The sequence below is a fragment of the Bombina bombina genome, chromosome 3, assembly GCF_027579735.1.
Source record: "Bombina bombina isolate aBomBom1 chromosome 3, aBomBom1.pri, whole genome shotgun sequence".
Taxonomy (NCBI): domain Eukaryota; kingdom Metazoa; phylum Chordata; class Amphibia; order Anura; family Bombinatoridae; genus Bombina; species Bombina bombina.
Window position 1 is genome coordinate 530426336 of NC_069501.1, and position 24423 is coordinate 530450758.

Genomic DNA, 24423 nt, shown 5'->3' on the forward strand with positions numbered 1-24423 from the left:
TTTTGGAATAGTTGCATCTGTAAAACGGGACAGGGGATGTGATGAAGTGTAAACAACAATATCTTATGTCATATAGGCAATTTTTACATGTCATTTTACAGTTTCTACATGCAACCTAATGGTAGTTTTAGTTCATTTTAATACTTTTGTATACATAATACCAGTAGTACAGTACTGTAATTGGATAGGTAATATTTGTTGTTTTAAATAAATATAGACTATCATTTGCGTTTTGCACAAAGACCAACGCAGAGACACAGGCAAAGAAAATTGTGATTTACAGATGAATAGTACTTTTTGATCATTTTAATTTCTAAAAAATGACAAGTTTTGTAGTGTACAATATGTTGGTTGCACCATATTTTATTTTATTTTTTTAAATAATGAATTTTAGAATACTTGAGCAATACAAATTATTATTTCTAAGTTACAATTTAAGCTAAATATTTTTATCATGATGCTTTTGCTCATTTTCAGTCCTAGAGAATCCAACAAATATTAATACACAGAAGAGAGGGCAAAAGAAAGCAAATGGGTGTCTTGAATTTTGCAATTAACCCCATTTGCCCATATGATGTGATAGTCGTTCACACTATTTCTTTATATGGAAAAAGCAATTACCTTCTCTCTGAAACGGTGTGCCATGGGTATGTATATGTAAAGCATAAATTTTAAAAAAATAAAAACAAACCAGTTTAAATGCATATAAACTTATAATAGACCATCAAAACAGCATAGAGATCTTCATGACCCCTTGTTATAAAGCCCCATTTCTATATATACCTATATATCTATTTCTATAGATATATAGATATCTATTTTACATTAACATTATCAGATATATATAGAAATATATGAAGAACATTGGAATGTAAAATATGCGTGATTTCTGCTTTGCGCTTTAGGTCTAAAGCAATGTTGGATTAATGCACATGAAGAATTACAAATCTCAAAGCACGTTCTTGCAATATTAAGTGTAAAATATTTTAAAAATGAATAATTATTAAAAATTATTATACAGACTGTAAATATATATATATATATATATATATATATATATATATATATATATTATATGGCTTAGAATTGTTTACAGTATGTATAATAATTAAAAAAAATATATATAATATTTTTTAATATTTCAAGAACGCGCTTTGAGATTTGTAATTCATCATGTGCTCCAACCCGACACCGCATTAGACCTAAAGTGCAAAACACAAATCGCTTTACGCATATTTTTCACTTCTTTGTTTTGCACATAGAAATGTTTTTATTTGTATTATTAAATATACATTTCTATATATATCTGATAATGTTAACGTAAAATAGATATCTATCCACCTAGCATGTAAGCCTATGAGCTCAGTTGCTTTGTAGATCACCTTCACGAGAGCTGATTTACAAAGGGAACCTCCTGGCAGGGCCCTCTATTCCTTTATCTCCCATAATTGTTACTTTGCATATTAGACCCATGTTTAGCTCTGCGGAATATGTTGGCGCTGTACAAATAACTGATAATAATATTAATATACCTATATATCTATAGGAATAGATATACAGATATAGGTATATACAAATATACACGTACATATGTGCATACATATATATATATATATATATATATATATATATATATATATATATAATTTCCATTGTAGCCCTTTTGGTTCAAAAACCTTGTCTTTACCATATATTTTGGAACCCTTATAACTTTGTTTTTTTAATATTTATGTGAATACTTTTTTATCAGATAGTGTTTATATGAGTGTAACTGTATTTAAGTTTATTTTAGTGTAACTTTTTTAACGCACTACCCTTGCTAACCTGACGAGCATTAAATGGGATTGCGCTTTACTTTCAACTTGTATCACTATTTCTGTCACGTGCAAAAAGCCGAAAAATATGAAATCGCTCACATGCAACAGATAGGGCACCACTGGTAATCTAGCCCTTAATGATTATTAATATAGGGAATTTAGCTTAAAGGGACATTGCGGTCAAAATTAAAATACACATTAATTAATTTCATCTTTGAATAGAAACATATTTGCTATATACATATATTAGCAAAAATGCTTGTAGAAAAAGCTATCACTGTTTTAGTGTTAACATTTTTCTCTGCATGTGCATGTGAAGCATAGCTACATATTCTCAGTGCACTAGTATTTTATATACTACAGCTGCTTAGAGCATTTTTGGGGCTTGTAATCATGAATAGTAATAGTATGGAGGTTATGTCAAACTCATTTTGACAGGTGACATGCTCCTAACCCCGCCCCCTTCCTACGCCCACTTTCACGCCCATTTTTAATATCAATTTGATATAAAATTGATATAAAAAGTTGATTTGATATAAATTTTATATTAAATTGATATAAAATTGATATAAAAATTGATATAAAAAGTTGATTTTGATATAAATTTGATATTAAATTGATATTAAAAAAGTGTTTTTAATACGAATTTGATATCCAACTGATATGTATATTTATTAGGATTGGGAATTAAAGGTTTTAATAGGTGTATTAAGCTTATTTTTACATTTTTTATTAGGAGATTTATAAAAAGATTATAAAAGTTATTTAGTTATAAATGGTGTAAATTACACTTTTTATTCTATTAAGCTTAAGATTTCTATATAATGTTCAACAGGTTTAATAAGGCTTGTCAGGACTTGTCTTTTGCCACAAATGCTATAAAATTCTCGGTCACTGCTAATAACACGTGTCAATGTTACACGACATGTTAGGACATGTCTTTTTAACCATAAAAAAAAACAAAAAACCCATAAAAATCAATGTTTTATTAAAATTCGCTGTATACCGCCTAAAGAATGGAGGCTGCTAACATACACAGCGGACTTGTATTAAGAGAATTATATCATGATCCTGCAAACCCCGGGTCATTAGGCGGTGTTGAAAATCTGTACAACGCAGCTAAAAAATATGGATTCAACAGAAAAAAAAATTGTAAAATTTTTAAATCAGCAAGATGTTTATACGTTACATAAACCGGTCAGGCGTAATTTTGAAAGAAATAAAATATATACGCCTTCTTTAGATATACAATGGCAAGCTGACCTGGTATCCATGATAGACTACCATAAATATAATGATGGTATAAAGTATATTCTAACCGTTATAGATTGTTTTTCTAAATACGATTGGGGCATTGGATTACATAATAAAACTGGACCAAGTATCGCAAAGGGGTTTGAAACAATATTCAAAGATGTCCGTATACCTATAAAAATACAGACTGATAAGGGCAAAGAATTTAAATGGAACCGTACAGAACCGTACAGAAGTTATTGAAAAAATTAAAAATTCAACATTTTGTCGCAAACAACTGTGTTAAAGCAGCAATCGTAGAACGATTTAACCGTACTTTAAAGACTAGAATGTGGCGCTATTTTACACAGCACAACACTCACAGATATATAAACATATTGAACAAATTAATTAATAGTTATAATAATACATACCACAGAACCATATGTTGTAAACCGGTAGAAGTGACGCAAGAAAATTCACTCGTCGTCTGGAAAAATATTTACGGCTCCTCACCAAAAACTAAAAAGGTTAAACCTGTTTTAAAAATCGGTGACCACATCAGGATTTCGAAACATAAGGGAACGTTCACAAAAGGTTATGAACAAAATTTCACAGATGAAATATTTATAATTGACGGGGTGAATACAAGAGGATTTAAACCTCTTTACAAACTGAAAGATTTAGCTGATGAGTCTATCGAAGGTAGCTTTTACCCCAAAGAACTTCAAAAAGTAACACAAGATAAAAACCGCATTTACAAAATTGAAAAAATCTTAAAACAAAAAAGTTTTAGGAGAAAGGAGTACGTTTATGTTAAATGGAAGGGCTATCCAGATAAATTTAACAGCTGGATACCCAAAAGCCAGTTGACCGATATATAGAATAATGGAAGCATCACCATTTTACTTAACGTTGCCTAGCAACGCATCGTACAACATTTTTCCTAAAAATCAGATATCTAGTTTTACAACAAAGTTAGCTAAACCCGTTATATTAAAAGGAGAATGGGAAGTAGCTCTGACGGAGATACAATACCCCCATACCTGGGACACCCTAGATGCCGCAGATTCTAGAATAATTGTTACGGCACCAAACAAATTCACTTCGCCGTTAGCCATAAAAGCCGGCTATTATAAAGATATAAGCGAATTAATAAAAGCTATCAATGAAAAATTAGTATCTCTTCAAACCATTAACGTAGATGTAAAGCTTAAATACGATGAACTGGGAAGAGCTGTTCGTATCTTAGGCAACTCTACCATCTCAACCTCAGAAAGGTTGGCGCATATATTGGGTATTAACAATCAAGGTGTAAATAATGATGGCGGCCAGATATATTGCGATATAAATGCCGGCTTCTACACACTCTTTATCTATACAGACATCATAGAACATCAACATGTGAGTGACGGATATGTACCATTACTAAGAACAGTAGAAATTACAGGTGGCAATAATGAAATCATCACTCAACGGTACACCAAGTCAGACTACATACCTGTAAACAATCATCATTTTGATCGTATAACAATTGAAATTAAGAACGATCAGAACAAGAACGTGGGGTTTAAATACGGAAAGGCGATCATTAAGCTGCACTTTAGGCCGTGCAAGAACAACTTGTACTAAGAATGGTGGCTGTTAAGGTTTATGGTGACCCAACCATTTACAGTAATTATTATAGAACACAAGCTGGTAATGGTCTACCAGGTTTTCACGGTAGTTCGTACATGTACGGCCGCGGATTAGGCGGTATATTTCGTAATCTTTTTAGGATGGCTGTCCCACTTTTTCGACGTGGACTAGATATAGTGAAACCGCATATGAAAACAGCGGCACAAGGTATAGCAAAGGATGTTGTGGGTCGTGTTTCAACTGCTGTTATGAATAAAATGAATAGCGGTCCACAAGAGGGCTCCGGTGTTGTTTATATCAGTAACAAGAGAAAACCAAAAAGGAAGCGTCAAGTTACTTTTCCACCAATTTCATCACAATTCGTAAGCAAAAAGGTGATACACAGACCCAAAAAGAAACAGAAAACATCAAGACGCTCAGTGGATGACATCTTTTAGAAATAATGATCAAAATATGGCTTTCATACACAACGGATCATTAGAATGTACCAAATCAGAACTCAACATATTTCAAATACAGCCAACACAAACGGGTATAGAAAAATCACTGTATGTTGAAATACAGCCACTCACAGCTATAACTGAAAATGCACCCCTGGAATTTTATATAGCAGGAAGCGGCAATCATTATTTTGACCTGAACAACACTTTGATGTATATAACCTGTAAAATAGTCAAACAAGACAATACAGTGCCGCCTGCTGCAGCACGCGTTAGCCTTATCAACTATCCACTAGCCACGCTGTTTAACCAAGTCGATGTGACATTAGGAGACAGACTCATCTCACAATCAAATAACCTATACGCTTACCGGTCGTACATTGAAACAATTCTCAACTACAGCTCAGATGCTTTATCCACACAATTTACAGCAGGATTGTTTTATAAAGATGCCGCAGGGTTACACGATAATTGTGAACTAGATGGTGATAATAGTGGTTTTGTAAAGAGAGCACGTATGTTAGAGCGTGGTAAAACTATTGAATTGCTAGGTCACCTACATAGTGATTTGTTTTTCCAAGAAAAATTGTTATTGAATGGACTCGATCTGAAAATAAAACTTATAAGGAATAAAGATGCTTTTTCTATTATGAGCGCTGAAGCAGAACAGTACAAAGTTCAAATCTTAAACGCCTCTCTTTTTGTCAAAAGAGTGCAGATGCCTCCGGCTGTACGTACAGGCCATGCGCAAGGACTGTTAACAGGAAATGCAAAATACGCTTTGGACAGAGTCGGTTTAAAGGTCTATTCAGTGGCCTCTGGCTCGCGTGTCTGCAATCAGGAAAATTTATTTCTTGGACAACTACCAAAAACCGTCGTTATTGGATTTGTTGAAAACGACGCTTTCTCTGGCGCTTATGACAAGAATCCCTTATGTTTCAAACATAACTATGTGAATTTTGCAGCCTTGTATCTGGATGGTGAACAAATACCAACAAAACCTTTTCAACCAGACTTTGAAAATGGAAACGCTATACGTGAATACATATCATTAGTCAACATCGCTGGGAAACAAAATTCTGATGCTGGAATACTCATTAATAGAGAGGAGTATGTACGTGGTTACACACTTTTTGCCTTTGATTTGTCACCGGATCAAGAGTGTGGTTCGCACTACTCTCTTATACGCAGTGGTAATCTCAGAGTGAAATCCGATTTTCAAGACCGCTTGAGAGAACAATTAATATGATTATTTATAGTTTATTTGAAAATATTATTGAAATTAATCAAAGAAGAGAAGTCTTGTACGATTATCTATAAACAAAGATGAACACTTTGGAAATAACAAGAATCCTAACCAAAGATCCTTATACACGTTCAGTGTTTGATGGTGTATACCCGTGTGATTTATTACCAAAACAAAGACTAAGAAATAGACCTATAGGTTTTATTATTAACACAGACCCTTCCACATGTGCTGGTGAACATTGGGTAGCAATTTATTTCGATCAAAGGGGTGTTGGTTATTTTTTTGATTCGTATGGAATCTCACCATACAACAACGTGTTTCCTAAATCATTTTTAAAGTTTTTAAAAAGGAATACAACACGGATAGTATTTCAGAATAAACAGATACAAGATACATTCTCTGTGGTGTGTGGTCAATATTGTATTTTTTTATGCATTGTATGTCTAAGGGTATGAGTTTTGATAAAGTACTCAATTTCTTTTCATCAGACTTAAAAAAGAATGATAAAATAGTCTCGCAATATGTACGGCGTAAATTAAATTTGAGAATAAATCCTTTCTGCAATGAATATGTACAAACATGTAGAAGTTGTTATAACAAAACATGTACCGGCGTGTAAATGTTGCTATAACAAATTATTATTGCATCTCTTGTAATGAATTTTATAATCCGTGTATGTATTTAATGTGTATTAATTTTTAAATAAACACAGACACTTTTTTCACAAACAAAATACTTTAAGCTTTATTAACAATTAAGATAAAAACAACTCCATAATGAATATTATACCTCAATGTATAAAATCATGTATTTTCCATGTATTAATAAATTTTCATTATTTTACATATTTGTTATCGTGTCATTTTTTATATAAACATGCATACATTTTAAGCTTTACAAACTCAATCATGTTGAAGGATTAAAAAGCGATTTAGGTCTTTTCTTCTGCATCAGGTATACATCTTCCATACAGTGGCTTATGTACATCTCACATAAAGAAAATATTGACATACAACACGCTTTACATAGGGGTGAACTAAAAGTGGGTAAATACTATTTGGACGGTTACGGCGTGATAAACAACATCCCTACAGCGTTTGAATTTCAGGGGTGTTTTTATCACGGTTGTCCTGTTTGCTACAACGAAAATGATGTAAACGATGTCACAGGTAACACCTACGGACAATTATATTACAAACATCTCATTAAAATACATTTCTTACTCTCATGCGGTTTTGAGGTCCACGAGCTTTGGGAACACGAGTGGAAAGATATGTTATCCACAGACACCGAGCTGCATGCTTTTCTCATTGAAAAACAGTTCCCACAACCCCTGGACCCCAGAGACGCTCTTTACGGTGGGCGCACAAATGCCATTAAACTGTACCACAAAACAGAGCCGGGTGAAAGCATACACTACTATGATTTTACCAGTTTATACCCATTTGTAAACAAGACAAAAGCTTACCCCGTGGGTCATCCATGAATCATTTATGAGAATTTCAGGAACATTAATTTTTACTTTGGTATTGCTAAAGTACAAATGATTCCACCCAGAGGTTTGTTTTTTCCTGTTCTACCTTTGAAATTAAACGGTAAACTCATGTTCCTGCTATGTCTGACCTGCGCCACCGATAACAACATGGCGCAGTGCAAACATGACGATGGACAATGCGCCCTGAAGGGTACATGGTGTACGAATGAAATACAGGTAGCTGTAGAAAAGGGGTACAAAATTTCTAAAATCTATGAAATTTGGCATTTTGACAACTACAAAAAGAACTTGTTTGAAGATTACATTAAGGTACATCTGAGAGATAAACAGGAAGCCTCTGGGTATCTGGATTGGTGTACAGATGATGATAAAAAAAAACAATACATTAGAGATTACAAAGAAAAAGAGGATGTAGAATTGCGATCCGATCAGATAGCGGTAAATCCTGCAAAAAGACAAATCTCTAAATTGTTTCTTAATTCTTTGTGGGGTAAATTTGGTCAAAGGGGTAATTTACCCAACACCAGAATAGTGACAGACCCTGATGAGTTATTCAAGTATGTTTTTCTGCCTTATTATGAAGTCTCTGCTTTAGATTTCTTAGATGATGAAATGGCTATGCTTAGCTGGAAGTACTCTAAAGAACGTTATACAGTTAACAACAATACTAACATCTTTATCGCTTGTTTTACTACAGCTTATGCCAGACTTGAATTGTACAGAGTTTTGGACGGACTGCAGGAGAGGTGTCTTTACCACGACACAGACTCTGTCATTTTTGTTAGCAAGGAAGGTGATAGGAATCCAGCTTTAGGTGACAATCTAGGTGAATTAACTAGTGAACTACCACCAGGTACACACATCAAAGAGTTTGTATCTGCCGGCCCCAAAACTTATGGGTACAAACTGAATAATTGAAAAACTAATTTAAAAGTAAAGGGTATAACTCTGAACTCTGCTAACACCAACATAATCAATTTTGAGAGTTTAAAAGATTTAGTGTTGGATTACCCTACAAATTCTCGAGTAGACACACAAAAGAAACTTTTCATCGATCAGAAGTCTATTGTCAGAAACAAACGATACTGGCAAGTTGAGACATGCCCACTGAGGAAAACACAAAAGTGTGTTTACACAAAGAGACTATTATCACAGGACTTTACAACGCTACCTTTTGGTTACTAATTGAGAATCATGGACACACGTTTGCAACACTCCTTTTCCTGTATTTTAGCCGGTCCTTCAAATTCTGGAAAAAGTTATTTTGTTAGACAACTGTTACATCACTCTGACACGCTTCTGTCCCACAGACCTGATAATATTGTTTGGTTTTATGCCTGTTGTCAGAGATTGTATGATGAACTATTAAAGTCTTTTCCATATATAAAATTTATAGAGGGTCTACCAAATACATTTGTCGATGATGATTTATTTCCACCTAGTAAAACTAATTTAACAATTGTTGATGATCTGATGGAGGTTGCCAGTGATAGTTGTGAAATTGAGAAAGCTTTTACAAAATACGTGCATCACAGAAATCTGAGTATTATGTATCTTGTACAAAATGTGTTTTGCCAGGGTAAAAAAAACAGAACTATCACACTAAACACAAACTATATGGTTCTCTTTAAAAACCCACGGGATAAGTTACAAATCAACACTTTGGCAAAACAAATGTACCCGGGTAAGTCACATTTCTTTTTAGAAGCTTTTGAAGATGACACTCGATTACCATATGGTTATTTATTAGTAGACTTAAGAACCGCTACACCCGATGAGTACCGGTTAAGAACCGGTCTCTTTCCACCTGATATACCCACCGCATACGTTTTAAAAAAAATCTGATTTAAAAAGGGTACATTTTAATCTATTGGTCATACATTGTCAACCATTAGCGTGTGTAAACATGTCTAGCAGACTAATCCGTAATTGGAAGGTTTTAAAAACATTAAGACGTGCAACACCACAACAAAGAAAGACTATTTTACACGGTGCCTCTAATGATTTAATCACCTCTATATGTGAAATAGCCCTGAACATTCTTAAAGGTAGATTGCCTTTGACACAGCAACAGAAAGGACACCTTAAAAAGTGGCGGAAAATTATAAAAACACTTAGTAATAAAGCAGTTGCTCTGGGTAAAAAGAAGATTTTGGTGACACAAAGGGGTGGATTTTTAGCGCCTCTTTTAGGATTTGCTCTTCCTATACTTACATCACTCTTTACTAAGAGCTGATGGAGAATGCTCAAAAAATGTATCTTGTCCCAAAACAACAGTTGGACCGCTTACAACAACCACAACAAAATGAGGTAGACATTCGCAGGGGTGTGACAAACCGTTTGGATGTTAAAATAGGTGAAATATTAAATAATTTTGATTTACCAGAGGATTTGAAAATAAAAAAGTACAACGCCGTATTACAGAAATATTTGGTGTATGCAAAGCAAGACGCTAGAGAAAAATCTGTGTTAACACTATTAATGCCCCGGGAGAATCTACCGCACCGATCATAACGCAACTGATACACCCTCATGAGGTTGTTAACAATGTACATGACCGGTTTAAGAAAAATGCTGAACTACTTCTTTCTAAAATGGCACAAGCCAAAGATATAACTAGTTGGAATGATAATGGAGAGTTTATTTACAAGAACCAAAGAATCATTGGTTCAAACATACTAGACTTAGTACGTTGCGCTACACAAAGTCACGTGACCATGCGCAAAACACCGCAAGGTTGGAAGACTTTTATGAAAGCTATGGCTGAACTGAATATTCCAAAGTCTGTTGCTGGTAATGTTAGAAACCGGGATACCTTTGATCATCTAAAAATGGAGATTAGGGATATTACCCATTTACCAGAGACATTACCGCAACATAATATTTTACCATTACCTACAACACCCACCAGGGGGCTATTTACACCTCAGGGTTACCTTATGCAGAAGAAAAGACCTAAATCACTTTTTAATCCTTCAACATGGTTGAGTTTGTAAAGCTTAAAATGTATGCATGTTTATATAAAAAATGACACGATAACAAATATGTAAAATAATGAAAATGTATTAATACATGGAAAATACATGATTTTATACATTGAGGTATAATATTCATTATGGAGTTGTTTTTATCTTAATTGTTAATAAAGCTTAAAGTATTTTGTTTGTGAAAAAAGTGTCTGTGTTTATTTAAAAATTAATACACATTAAATACATACACGGATTATAAAATTCATTACAAGAGATGCAATAATAATTTGTTATAGCAACATTTACACGCCGGTACATGTTTTGTTATAACAACTTCTACATGTTTGTACATATTCATTGCAGAAAGGATTTATTCTCAAATTTAATTTACAACGTCGTACATATTGCGAGACTATTTTATCATTCTTTTTTAAGTCTGATGAAAAGAAATTGAGTACTTTATCAAAACTCATACCCTTAGACATACAATGCATAATAAAAATACAATATTGACCACACACCACAGAGAATGTATCTTGCATCTGTTTATTCTGAAATACCATCCGTGTTGTATTCCTTTTTAAAAAACTTTAAAAATGATTTCTCTGATGAAGCGCATGTGCCCATGCGCGAAACGCGTAAGATAGGAGCTTACCTAGTGTCTGATGATAAGCCTGCTCCTAAATAAAACTTCATTTCATCTACTTTAAAGACTCAGCATTCCTTTTTCCTCTTTTTTAATAATAAAACCTATAGGTCTATTTCTTAGTCTTTGTTTTGGTAATAAATCACACGGGTATACACCGTCAAACACTGAATGTGTATAAGGATCTTTGGTTAGGATTCTTGTTATTTCCAAAGTGTTCATCTAGCTCTGAGATTACCACTGCGTATAAGAGAGTAGTGCGAACCACACTCTTGATCCGGTGACAAATCAAAGGCAAAAAGTGTGTAACCACGTACATACTCCTCTCTATTAATGAGTATTCCAGCATCAGAATTTTATTTCCCAGCGATGTTGACTAATGATATGTATTCACGTATAGCGTTTCCATTTTCAAAGTCTGGTTGAAAAGGTTTTGTTGGTATTTGTTCACCATCCAGATACAAGGCTGCAAAATTCACATAGTTATGTTTGAAACATAAGGGATTCTTGTCATAAGCGCCAGATATTGCGTTGTTATCAACAAATCCAATAACGAAGGTTTTTGGTAGTTGTCCAAGAAATAAATTTTCCTGATTGCAGACATGTGAGCCAGCGGCCACTGAATAGACCTTTAAACCGACTGTGTCCAAAGCGTATTTTGCATTTCCTGTTAACAGTCCTTGCGCATGGCCTATACGTACAGCCGGAGATATCTGCACTCTTTTGACAAAAAGAGAGGCGTTTAAGATTTGAACTTTGTACTGTTCTGCTTCAGCGCTCATAATAGAAAAAGCATCTTTATTCCTTATAAGTTTTATTTTCAGATCGAGTCCATTCAATAACAATTTTTCTTGGAAAAACAAATCACTATGTAGGTGACCTAGCAATTCAATAGTTTTACCACGCTCTAACATACATGCTCTCTTTACAAATCCACTATTATCACCATCTAGTTCACAATTATCGTGTAACCCTGCGGCATCTTTATAAAACAATCCTGCTGTAAATTGTGTGGATAAAACATCTGAGCTGTAGTTGAGAATTGTTTCAATGTACGACCGGTAAGCGTATAGGTTATTTGATTGTGAGATGAGTCTGTCTCCTAATGTCACATCGACTTGGTTAAACAGCGTGGCTACTGGATAGTTGATAAGGCTAACGCGTGCTGCAGCAGGCGGCGCTGTATTGTCTTGTTTGACTATTTTACAGGTTATATACATCAAAGTGTTGTTCAGGTCAAAATAATGATCGCCGCTTCCTGCTATATAAAATTCCAGGGGTGCATTTTCAGTTATAGCTGTGAGTGGCTGTATTTCAACATACAGTGATTTTTCTATACCCGTTTGTGTTGGTTGTATTTGAAATATGTCGAATTCTGATTTGGTACATTCTAATGATCCGTTCTGTATGAAAGCCATATTTTGATCAGTATTTCTAAAAGATGTCATCCACTGAGCGTCTTGATGTTTTCTGTTTCTTTTTGGGTCTGTGTATCACCTTTTTGCTTACGAATTGTGATGAAATTGGTGGAAAAGTAACTTGACGCTTCCTTTTTGGTTTTCTCTTGTTACTGATATAAACAACACCGGAGCCCTCTTGTGGACCGCTATTCATTTTATTCATAACAGCAGTTGAAACACGACCCACAACATCCTTTGCTATACCTTGTGCCGCTGTTTTCATATGCGGTTTCACTATATCTAGTCCACGTCGAAAAAGTGGGACAGCCATCCTAAAAAGATTACGAAATATACCGCCTAATCCGCGGCCGTACATGTACGAACTACCGTGAAAACCTGGTAGACCATTACCAGCTTGTGTTCTATAATAATTACTGTAAACGGTAGGGTCAACATAAACCTTAACAGCCAACATTCTTAGTACAAGTTGTTCTTGCACGGCCTAAAGTGCAGCTTAATGATCGCCTTTCCGTATTTAAACCCCACGTTCTTGTTCTGATCATTCTTAATTTCAATTGTTATACAATCAAAATGATGATTGTTTACAGGTATGTAGTCTGGCTTGGTTTACCGTTGAGTGATGATTTCATTATTGCCACCTGTAATTTCTACTGTTCTTAGTAATGGTACATATCCGTCACCCACACGTTGATGTTCTATGATGTCTGTATAGATAAAGAATGTGTAGAAGCCAGCATTTATATCGCAATATATTTTGCCGCCATCATTCTTTACACCTTGATTGTTAATACCCAATATATGCGCCAACCTTTCTGAGGTTGAGATGGTAGAGTTGCCTAAGATACGAATAGCTCTTCCCAGTTCGTCGTATTTAAGCTTTACATCTACGTTAATGGTTTGAAGAGATACTAATTTTTCATTGATAGCTTTTATTAATTCGCTTATATCTTTATAATAGCCGGCTTTTATGGCTAACGGCATAGTGAATTTGTTTGGTGCTGTAACAGTTATTCTAGAATCTGCGGCATCTAGGGTGTCCCAGGTATGGAGGTATTGTATCTCCGTCAGAGCTACTTCCCATTCTCCTTTTAATATAACGGGCTTAGCTAACTTTGTTGTAAAACTAGATATCTGATTTTTAGGAAAAATGTTGTACGATGCGTTGCTAGGCAACGTTAAGTAAAATGGTGATGCTTCCATTATTCTATATATCGGTCAACTGGCTTTTGGGTATCCAGCTGTTAAATTTATCGGGATAGCCCTTCCATTTAACATAAATGTACTCCTTTCTCCTAAAACTTTTCTGTTTTAAGATTTTTTCAATTTTGTAAATGCGGTTTTTATCTTGTGTTACTTTTTGAAGTTCTTTGGGGTAAAAGCTACCTTCGATAGACTCATCAGCTCAATCTTTCAGTTTGTAAAGAGGTTTAAATCCTCTTGTATTCACCCCGTCAATTATAAATATTTCATTGTGAAATTTTGTTCATAACCTTTTGTGAACGTTCCCTTATGTTACGAAATCCTGACGTGGTCACCGATTTTTAAAACAGGTTTAACCTTTTTAGTTTTTGGCGAGGAGCCGTAAATATTTTTCCAGACGACGAGTGAATTTTCTTGCGTCACTTCTACTGGTTTACAACGTATGGTTCTGTGGTATGTATTATTACAACTATTAATTAATTTGTTCAATATGTTTATATATCTGTGAGTGTTGTGCTGTGTAAAATAGCGCCACATTCTAGTCTTTAAAGTACGGTTAAATCGTTCTACGATTGCTGCTTTAACACAGTTGTTTGCGACAAAATGTTGAATTTTAAATTTTTTCAATAACTTCTGTACGGTTCCATTTAAAAATTCTTTGCCCTTATCAGTCTGTATTTTCATAGGTATACGGCCATCTTTGAATATTGTTTCAAACCCCTTTGCGATACTTGGTCCAGTTTTATTATGTAATCCAACGCCCCAAGCGTATTTAGAAAAACAATCTATAACGGTTAGAATATACTTTATACCATCATTATATTTATGGTAGTCTATCATGGATACCAGGTCAGCTTGCCATTGTATATCTAAAAAAGGCGTATATATTTTATTTCTTTCAAAATTACGCCTGACCGGTTTATGTAACGTATAAACATCTTGCTGATTTCAAAATTTTACAATTTTTTTTCTGTTGAATCCATATTTTTTAGCTGCTTTGTACAGATTTTCAACACCGCCTAATGACCCGGGGTTTGTAGGATCATGATATAATTCTCTTAATACAAGTCCGCTGTGTATGTTAGCAGCCTCCATTCTTTAGGCGGTATACAGAAAATTTTAATAAAACATTGATTTTTATGGGTTTTTTGTTTTTTTTTATGGTAAAAAGACAAGTCCTAACATGTTGTGTAACATTGACACGTGTTATTAGCAGTGACCGAGAATTTTATAGCATTTGTGGCAAAAGACAAGTCCTGACAAGCCTTATTAAACCTGTTGAACATTACAGAGAAATCTTAAGCTTAATAGAATAAAAAGTGTAATTTACACCATTTATAATTAAATAACTTTTATAATCTTTTTATAAATCTCCTAATAAAAAATGTAAAAATAAGCTTAATACACCTATTAAAACCTTTTAATCCCAATCCTAATAAATATACATATCAATTGGATATCAAATTCGTATTAAAAACAATTTTTTAATATCAAATTTATATCAAAATCAACTTTTTATATCAATTTTTATATTAATTTTATATCAATTTAATATAAAATTTATATCAAAATCAACTTTTTATATCAATTTTATATCAAATTGATATTAAAAAGGGGCGTGAAAGTGGGCGTAGAAAGGGGCGGGGTTAGGGGCGTGTCACCTGTCAAAATGAGCTTGACATAACCTCCATATTATTACTACTATCATGTAATTAATTAACACATTGGGGTAGAATTATTAAAGGGACATAATACTCATATGCTAAATCACTTGAAACTAATGCAGTATAACTGTAAAAAGCTGACAGGAAAATATCACCTGAGCATCTCTAAGTGTGTGTAACTCCAGTCTCCTAACTAGTCTGCCTGTGCACAGCTGCCTTGAATCAAATCATTACAACTTATAATCTGACTGCTACAAATAGATGAACACTTGGTTCTCTGAAGCCTTGGCTCTTTGTGCCCTGTGCTTCTAAGTGCCCTGTGTTACAGGTGGCTGAGTTAAGAACTGGAGTTAGAAACTGGAGGGGAGGGGGAAACTGCAGTCCCGCTAACAGGTAAAACCTACTAACTATACACCTGCACAATGCTTTCCATGTCTTTTCTGCTATTTCTGTCTGCCCTTTTCCTAAAAATCACTGTACTTCCCTGTAGCAACAATAACCCCCACACTATCCTTATCTCACCCTCACTCCTCTCATCCCCTATGCTGCCCTCTCATGAACTACTTTGTCTCCTTAGAAATACTTCCCCATCTAACTCTCCTGTGTCTAAACATACCCGCTCCTACAAGTCCCCCTCTCACCTTCTGTCACTCACACTCCTACTACTGCTTGCTGCTGGTGACATCTCTCCTAACCCTGGCCCTGCAGCAATCACCACACTTTTACACTCTCACTCAGTCCCCCACTGCAAAAACTCTAGGTCACGCAATCCTAACAATCTCATCTCTATTAACCCAGAGTGCTTATCCCCTCTCTTTTCTTGTGCTCTTTGGAATGCTCGCTCTGTCTGTAACAAACTTACAACTGTTCATGACCTGTTTGTTTCTAACACCTTCAATCTTCTAGCAATTACTGAAACCTGGTTATCATCTTCTGACACTGCTTCCATTGTTGCTCTCATGCACGGTGGTCTCCACTTTAGCCACACACCTAGGCCAGGTGAGAGACATGGTGGCGATGTTGGAATCTTACTCTCCCCCTCCTGCTCCTTTCAGCACCTGCAGCCTCATCCATCTCTTTCCTTTTCCTCCTTTGAAGTTCACTGCATCTGACTATTCTCCCCCCCTCTCCCTCAGGGTGGCAGTTATCTATCGCCCCCCTGGACCAACCTACCAATTCCTTGATAACTTTGCTGCCTGGCTTTCTCACTTTCTCTCTACAAATACGCCTGCTTTAATCCTGGGGGACTTAAACATCCCCATTGATAACCCATCTGCCCCTGCTGCCTCTAAGCTTCTCTCACTCACAAACTCCTTTGGTCTCTCACAATCCACCCTATTCCCTACTCACTGCAACGGATACTCTATTGATCTAGTATTCTCCTACCTCTGCTCTCTCTCTGATGCCACCTGTCGCCCATTTCCCATCTCAGACCACCATCTGCTCACCTTTAAGCTTAACATACAGGCTAAACCTACTTATCCCCCTCGCCTCCGCACCTGTAGAAATCTGCACACTGTGGATCCTCTACAACTCTCCAACCTTATTCAAAAACACCTCCCCCACACTTCCACAATATCCTGCCCTGACCTTGCTACAAACCACTATAACAATACTCTCTCCTCTGCACTGGACACTTTCGCTCCTCCCCAAATACGCAAAACCCCACATCGTCAGCTCCAACCCTGGCACTCTAAGCAAACACGCTACCTGCAAAAATGCTCCCATGCTGCCGAACGTGCCTGGAGGAAACCCGCTCTGAATCAGATTTCCTCCACTATGAGTTCACTCTTTATTCTTACTCATCTGCCCTTCACTTAGCCAAGCAAACCTACTTCTCTTCTCTTATATCTACTCACGCCTCAAACACTAAACGTCTCTTCTCCATTTTCAACTCTCTCCTTTATCCACCTGCACCACCCCCTTCATCTGCCTTTAGTGCTCAAGACCTGGCAAACTACTTTTTCAACAAAACAATTACCATCCAAAGTAATATCCCAACACAAGACTGCAAACTTCCATCTCCGCCCCCGGCAACCCCCTCCACCACTCTCAGCACCTTCCACTCTACCACTGAGAATGAAGTGAGTTCCCTATTATCTTTCTCACACCTCACTACCTGCCCACTTGACCCTATCTCTTCACATCTAATAGCTTCTCTGTCTTCTACCCTCACTCCAGCTCTTACTCACATATTCAACCTATCCCTTACTACCGGTTCATTCCAATCTTCCTTCAAACATGAAAAGGTCACCCCCATCGTCAAAAAACCTCCCTCGACCCCAATTCTCCTGCAAACTACCGCCCCATATCACTGCTTCTGCTAGCTTCAAAAGTCCTGGAAAAACTAGTCTTTGATCGCTTAACCCACTTCTTGTCCTCCAACTCACTGCTCGACCCCTTGCAATCTGGCTTCCGTTCCCAACACTCAACTGAGACTGCTCTCACCAAGGTTACCAATTATCTTCTTTCTGCTAAAAAAAAATGGCCCCTACTTATCTTACTTGATCTGTCTGCAGCCTTTGACACAGTTGACCATCCCCTTCTCCTACGGACTCTCAGCTCCCTTGGGCTCTCTGACACTGCCCTTTCCTGGATCCACTCTTATCTCTCTAATAGGTCATTTTCTATCTCCTTTGCTGGCGACTCCACCTCTCCATTGCCTCTGTCTGTTGGAGTACCTCAAGGCTCTGTTCTGGATCCTCTAATCTTCTCTACTTATACTTCCTCACTGGGTAAACTTATCAGTAGCTATGGCTTCAACTACCACCTCTATGCTGATGATACTCAGATCTACCTATCCACCCTTCACTCTCTCCTTCTGTCCTTTCTCACATTAGTGTCTGCTTATCTGGCATTTCTTCTTGGATGGCCTCTCACCACCTAAAAATCAATATGTCCAAGACTGAGCTCCATCTAATCCCCCCTCTAATTTTACCCCTTTTCAATCACTGTTGGTGACACCACTATCTCACCATCACCCAAAGTCTGCTGCCTAGGAGTTACACTTGACTCCAATCATACCCCACATCCAATTGCTCTCTTCGTCCTGTCGCAACCACCTATGCAATATCTCCAAAATTCGTCCATTTTTGAGTGCTGAAACTACTAAACAGCTAATCCACTCCCTGTTAATCTCCCTGCTTGACTACTGTAATAACCTACTAACTGGCCTCCCTCTCTCCTACCTCTCCCCTCTTCAATCCATCCTAAATGCCTCTGCTAGGCTAATCCACCTCTCTCAACGCTCTGTATCTGCTGCACCTCTCTGCGAGTCCCTTCACTGGCTACCCATCCACAGTAGAATTAAATTCAAAATTCTCATCCTGACCTACAAAGCTCTTACCAACGCAGTCCCCCCCTACCTGTCCTCACTCATCAACAAATATACTCCAGCCCATCCCCTAAGATCCAACAATGACTTGCTCCTTGCATCTTCTACCATCACCTTCTCCCATGCTAGGCTACAGGACTTCTCTCGTGCGGCACCAACCATCTGGAATGCACTTCCTAGAGCTGTCAGACTCTCCCCTAACTTTTCCTCCTTTAAACACTCCCTAAAGACCTTTCCGTTCATGGAAGCCTATCTCCAAATCAGTAACAAATGAATTCCACTTGCCTAATTGCTGCCCCCATCTAACTCCACATTAACATCATTCTCACCTTTGCAGTCCCCACCTCCTGTTTCTCACCCTCCTACCCATCTAGATTGTAAGTTCCCACGGGAACAGGTCCCTCAATTACCCCTGTATTTGTTTATTAAACTTTGTATGGTGTCTTTTATATTGTATTGTACTGTACTTTTATTTTTATACCCATGGACAGCGCTGCGGAATCTGTTGGCGCTTTATAAATAAAGAATAATAATAATAATAATAATAAAAAATAAGATATTTTACCTCACAACTTCCTCAGCTCAGCAGAGTAAATTCTGTGTAAAAAGTTATATTCTGCTGCTGCCCAGTTGCAGGTAAAAAATAAATAAAAAATGAAGAAATGAAGAGCAGCCAATCAGCATCAACAGTGCTGAGGTCATGAACTCTTTTACTGTGATCTCATGAGATTTCACTTAACTCTCATGAGATTTCATTGTAAACTTCCTTACACTGAATAGGGAAATAAAATGAGTGTGCACTTAAGCTTGCTCCTTCCGCTGTCCCGGGACAGACATACTGATTTGTTGCTTAGAAGTCCTTTACAATGGGATGTGGCTACTGAGGAATTTTTTATGTAAAATATCTTTCTTTTTTACATAGAGATGCTCAGGTGATATTTTCTAGTCAGCTTTTTACAGCTATGCTGCATCACTTTCAAGTGTTTCAACATTTGGTTATTATGGCCCTTTAAGCAGTGGATGCAGCTGTCGTAAGATCTGATATGATCGGGAAGATTGCCACCCCCTGCTAGCGGCTGATTGAACTAGAAATGTTTGTGCAATGATAAATGCAATGTTCGCTCAACCTCTAATAAATCTATCCCTTTGTGTCATTACCAGATGGTACAGGCACTCAAGGCTCTCTGAGCAAGTGCTGTGTTTTAAATGCTGGTGCACGGTGCATACTTAAATACAATTTTGAAACATCTATAGCTTTTATTAGAAACATTTTTGCTAATACATGAATATTAAAGAAATGCTTCTATTCAAAACATAAATCCATCAATGTGGATTCCAAATTTTGTCTGGAATGTTCCTTTAAGGTACACCTTTTTTGTTTTGTGTATTTTGGTGGAAGACTTTTATTGATTATGAAATGTTGGCACTTCATTGTACAAATGCTAATTAACTTCAGTAAATGTGAACCAATCTCTGAAATATGTGTAACAGAGAAACATCCATAAAGAAAATGGATAACGATACACTAATTTGTGTAAAAGAGAACAGAAAAAAACAAAACACAAACTAGAAACTAGATTGCAGTGTTACAACCAACCCATAAGGAGTTAATTTCACTTGACACCTCATGTGTCCCAAGAATAAGGGAAAAACACATTCCACACTGATGGCAAACAATGAAAATCTCTACATATCTAAGTACATATATATTTTCACTAACACACTTATTACACATACCATTTCATTTTAATTGATTTTACTGCAGTATAGTGTAAATGTAAAATTACTTAACATAGTCTATGGTAGATTTAAAATGCATTATTTTTCTCTTTGATATCAGAGAAACATTGAATCTATGAAGACAGTTGAGCTGTACCAAACAAAATGTTTACTATAATAAGATAAATTCTGCCAAGATGATCTGAAACAAGAAGACAGAGACCTACAGTGAAACACACAAACTAGAAACATGACACTTGAAATACCTCCAACCCAGAAGGTGTTAATTTCAGAAGACACTCCAGGCTTCACATCTCGCAGGAAAAAGAAAAACATATTCCCCACTGATGACAATAGATGAACCACTCTATGTATCTAAGTATATATTTCTACCAACTCCCATACATATATTCTCTGGGGCATCCTCTGCCCCGTTACCTCTTTCTGTTGGGGTACCGCAAGGCTCTGTCCTCAATCCCCTTCTCTTCTCAATCTACACATCCTCACTAGGTTTCTTAATAAAGTCCCATGGGTTTCATTATCATTTGTATGCCGACGATACCCAAATCTACCTCTCTGCACCAGAACTACCTCCTTCCTTGCTAACCCATGCCACTTACTGTCTCTCTCATATCTCATCTTGGATGTCCTCTCACTACCTCAAGCTAAATCTCTCCAAAACTGAGCTCCTTATTTTCCTCCCTTCTTCCAAAATCTCCACCCCCCCATGTCTCTATAACTGTTGATAAACTCCATCATTACCCCAAACTCACATGCCCGATGCCTTGGGGTCACACTGGAGTCAAATCTTTCTTTCACTCCTCACATTCAGTCCTTGGCTAAAGCCTGCTGCTTCCACCTTAAAAACATCGCTAAAATTAGACATTTCCTTACAGAAGACGCAACAAAGATTTTAATCCACTGTCTCATTCTTTCCCGCCTCGACTACAGCAACTCTATCCTCTCTGGTCTCCCTAGCTGCCGCCTAGCTCCTTTACAATCCATAATGAATGCCTCTGCCAGGCTCATCTTCCTTGCACGTCGCTCTTCATCTGCCGCACCTCTCTGCCAATCCCTTCACTGGCTTCCTCTTGCCTCCAGGATTAGACACAAAATTCTCACTCTGACACACAAAGCCCTCAATTGCACTGCTTCCCCCTACATCTCAGACCTTGTCTCCAGATACTCTCTCTCCCATCCCCTTCGGTCTGCTCATGATCTCCTACTCTCCTCCTCTCTTGTTACCTCCTCACATTCCCGTCTTCAAGATCTCTCCAGATTGGCTCCCATCTTATGGAACTCTCTGCCTCGCTCCACAAGAATCTCCCCTAGTTTTAAAAGCTTCAAGTGCTCCCTGAAGACTCTACTATTCAGGGACGCTTACAACCTACACTAACCTTCCTATCTCCACTGCTATCCCCTTAAACCCCATAGCATGTAAGCCTGTGAGCCCAGCTGTTTGTAGTTCACCTTCATAAGAGCTGACTACAACAGTGCAACTCTCGGCAGGACCCTCTCTCCCAATTTGATCCCTGTAATCGTTTTTATATACCACCTATGTTCATAGCGCTGCGGAACCTGTTGGCGCTCTACAAATACCTGATAATAATAAAAAAATATATTTCTTAACACGTAAATCATTTTACTACAGTAATTTAAATGCTAATACATAATAGTACATTTAAAAGTTTGTACGATTATTTTTTATCATATCTTAACCTTTTAGTGACCGGACAGTTTTACAAATTTTGTACCCTTAGTGACAATGGGGCCAAATTATCAAGCCCCTGTTTTCGTGCCAGCCTTCAGGCTCGCCGGAAACAGCAGTTGTCTAAAGACCGCTGCTCCATAACTTGTCCACCTGCTCTCGGGCTGATTGACACCCTCTGCTAGTGGCCGATTGGCCGCGAATCTGCAGGGGGCGGCATTGCACAAGCAGTTCACAAGAACTGCTTGTGCAATGATAAATGCCGACAGTGTATGCTGTGGCGTATGTGCGGCGGACATGATACGCTACATCGTATCATGTCCGTCCGCACTTTAATAAATCGGCCTAAGGGCTGTTTTTACATTTCTGCTGCTGTGTTTGTGTTTAGCTGTAATTTTCCTCTCTATCATTTAATGTACCCATACATATTATATATTGTTTTTCTCGCCATAATAAGGGCTTTCTTTAGATACCATTATTTTCATCATATCATGTAATGCATTTAAAAAAAAAAATTAATAAAATATGTTAGAAATTGGAAAAAATACACTTTTCCTGACTTTTACTTGAAAAATCTTTTACTTATCTACAAAAGATACCTGCTAAATATATTCTAATATTTGTCCTGAGTTTAGAAATATCCAATGTTTACATGGGTTTTTTTGCTTTTTTTTTTGCAAGTTATAAGGAAATAAGTACAAGTAGCATTTTGCTATTTCAAAACCATTTTTATTTTCTCAAAATTAGCAATAGTGACATTGTAACACTGATATCTGTCAGGAATCCCTGAATAACCCTACATATGTATATATTTTTTAAAAGTAGACAACCTAAGGTATTAAACTTGGGGTTAGATTGTAATGTTGTAAAGGTTAGTACACCTTTGAAACGTTTTAAATTCTAAAGCAGTCAAAGTTAAAGCTACCAATAGTATACTGCTGAATTAAGGCTATACAACAATAATGTAAATACTTTTACAAAAAGGCACACTAAAAAGATTACCTTACCCTAAATACATATTTAATAAAGGTTAAAATGTATCCCAAAAAAATAAAAAATAACATAGTATCATGCATACATTAACTTTATACAAATTTTATTAGGAAGAAAATATAGTAGCCAACCAGACGTAACACACACAATGCTTTAAAATCACTTACTGCTAGATTTAGAGTTTTGTCGGTAACGACCCGCGTAGCTAACGCTGGCTTTTTTCTGGCCGCACCTTTTAAATAACTCTGGTATTGAGAGTTCACAGAATGGCTGCGTTAGGCTCCAAAAAAGGAGCGTAGAGCATATTTAACTCCACTGCAACCCTCGATACCAGAGTTGCTTACGGAAGCGGCCAGCTTCAAAAACGTGCTCGTGCACGATTCCCCCATAGAAAACAATGGGGCTGTTTGAGCTGAAAAAAAACCTAACACCTGCAAAAAAGCCGCGTTCAGCTCCTAACGCAGCCCCATTGTTTGCTATGGGAAAACACTTCCTACGTCTGCACCTAACACTCTAACATGTACCCCGAGTCTAAACACCCCTAACCTTACACTTATTAACCCCTATTCTGCCGCCCCCGCTATCGCTGACCCTGCATATTATTTTTAACCCCTAATCTGCCGCTCCGTAAACCACCGCTACTTACATTATACCCTATGTACCCCTAATCTGCTGCCCCTAACACCGCCGACCCCTATATGATATTTATTAACCCCAAATCTGCCCCCCACAATGTCGCCTCCACCTGCCTACACTTATTAACCCCTAATCTGCCGAGCTGACCGCACCGCTATTATAATAAAGTTATTAACCCCTAATCCGCCTCACTAACCCTATAATAAATAGTATTAACCCCTAATCTGCCCTCCCTAACATCGCAGACACCTAACTTCAAAC

At 36.9% G+C, this 24423-nt stretch overlaps 1 protein-coding gene and 1 long non-coding RNA gene across 3 annotated transcripts in view; both read left to right on the forward strand.

Moving 5' to 3' along the window:
* LOC128653590 (uromodulin-like) overlaps positions 1-24423 on the forward strand; it is a 129056-nt gene that overhangs the window by 52202 nt on the left and 52431 nt on the right. The window lies entirely within an intron of this gene.
* Positions 306-23078, forward strand: LOC128653591 (uncharacterized). The gene is made up of 2 exons (XR_008401368.1): positions 306-647; positions 20947-23078. It is a non-coding gene; the product is annotated as an uncharacterized LOC128653591 (long non-coding RNA).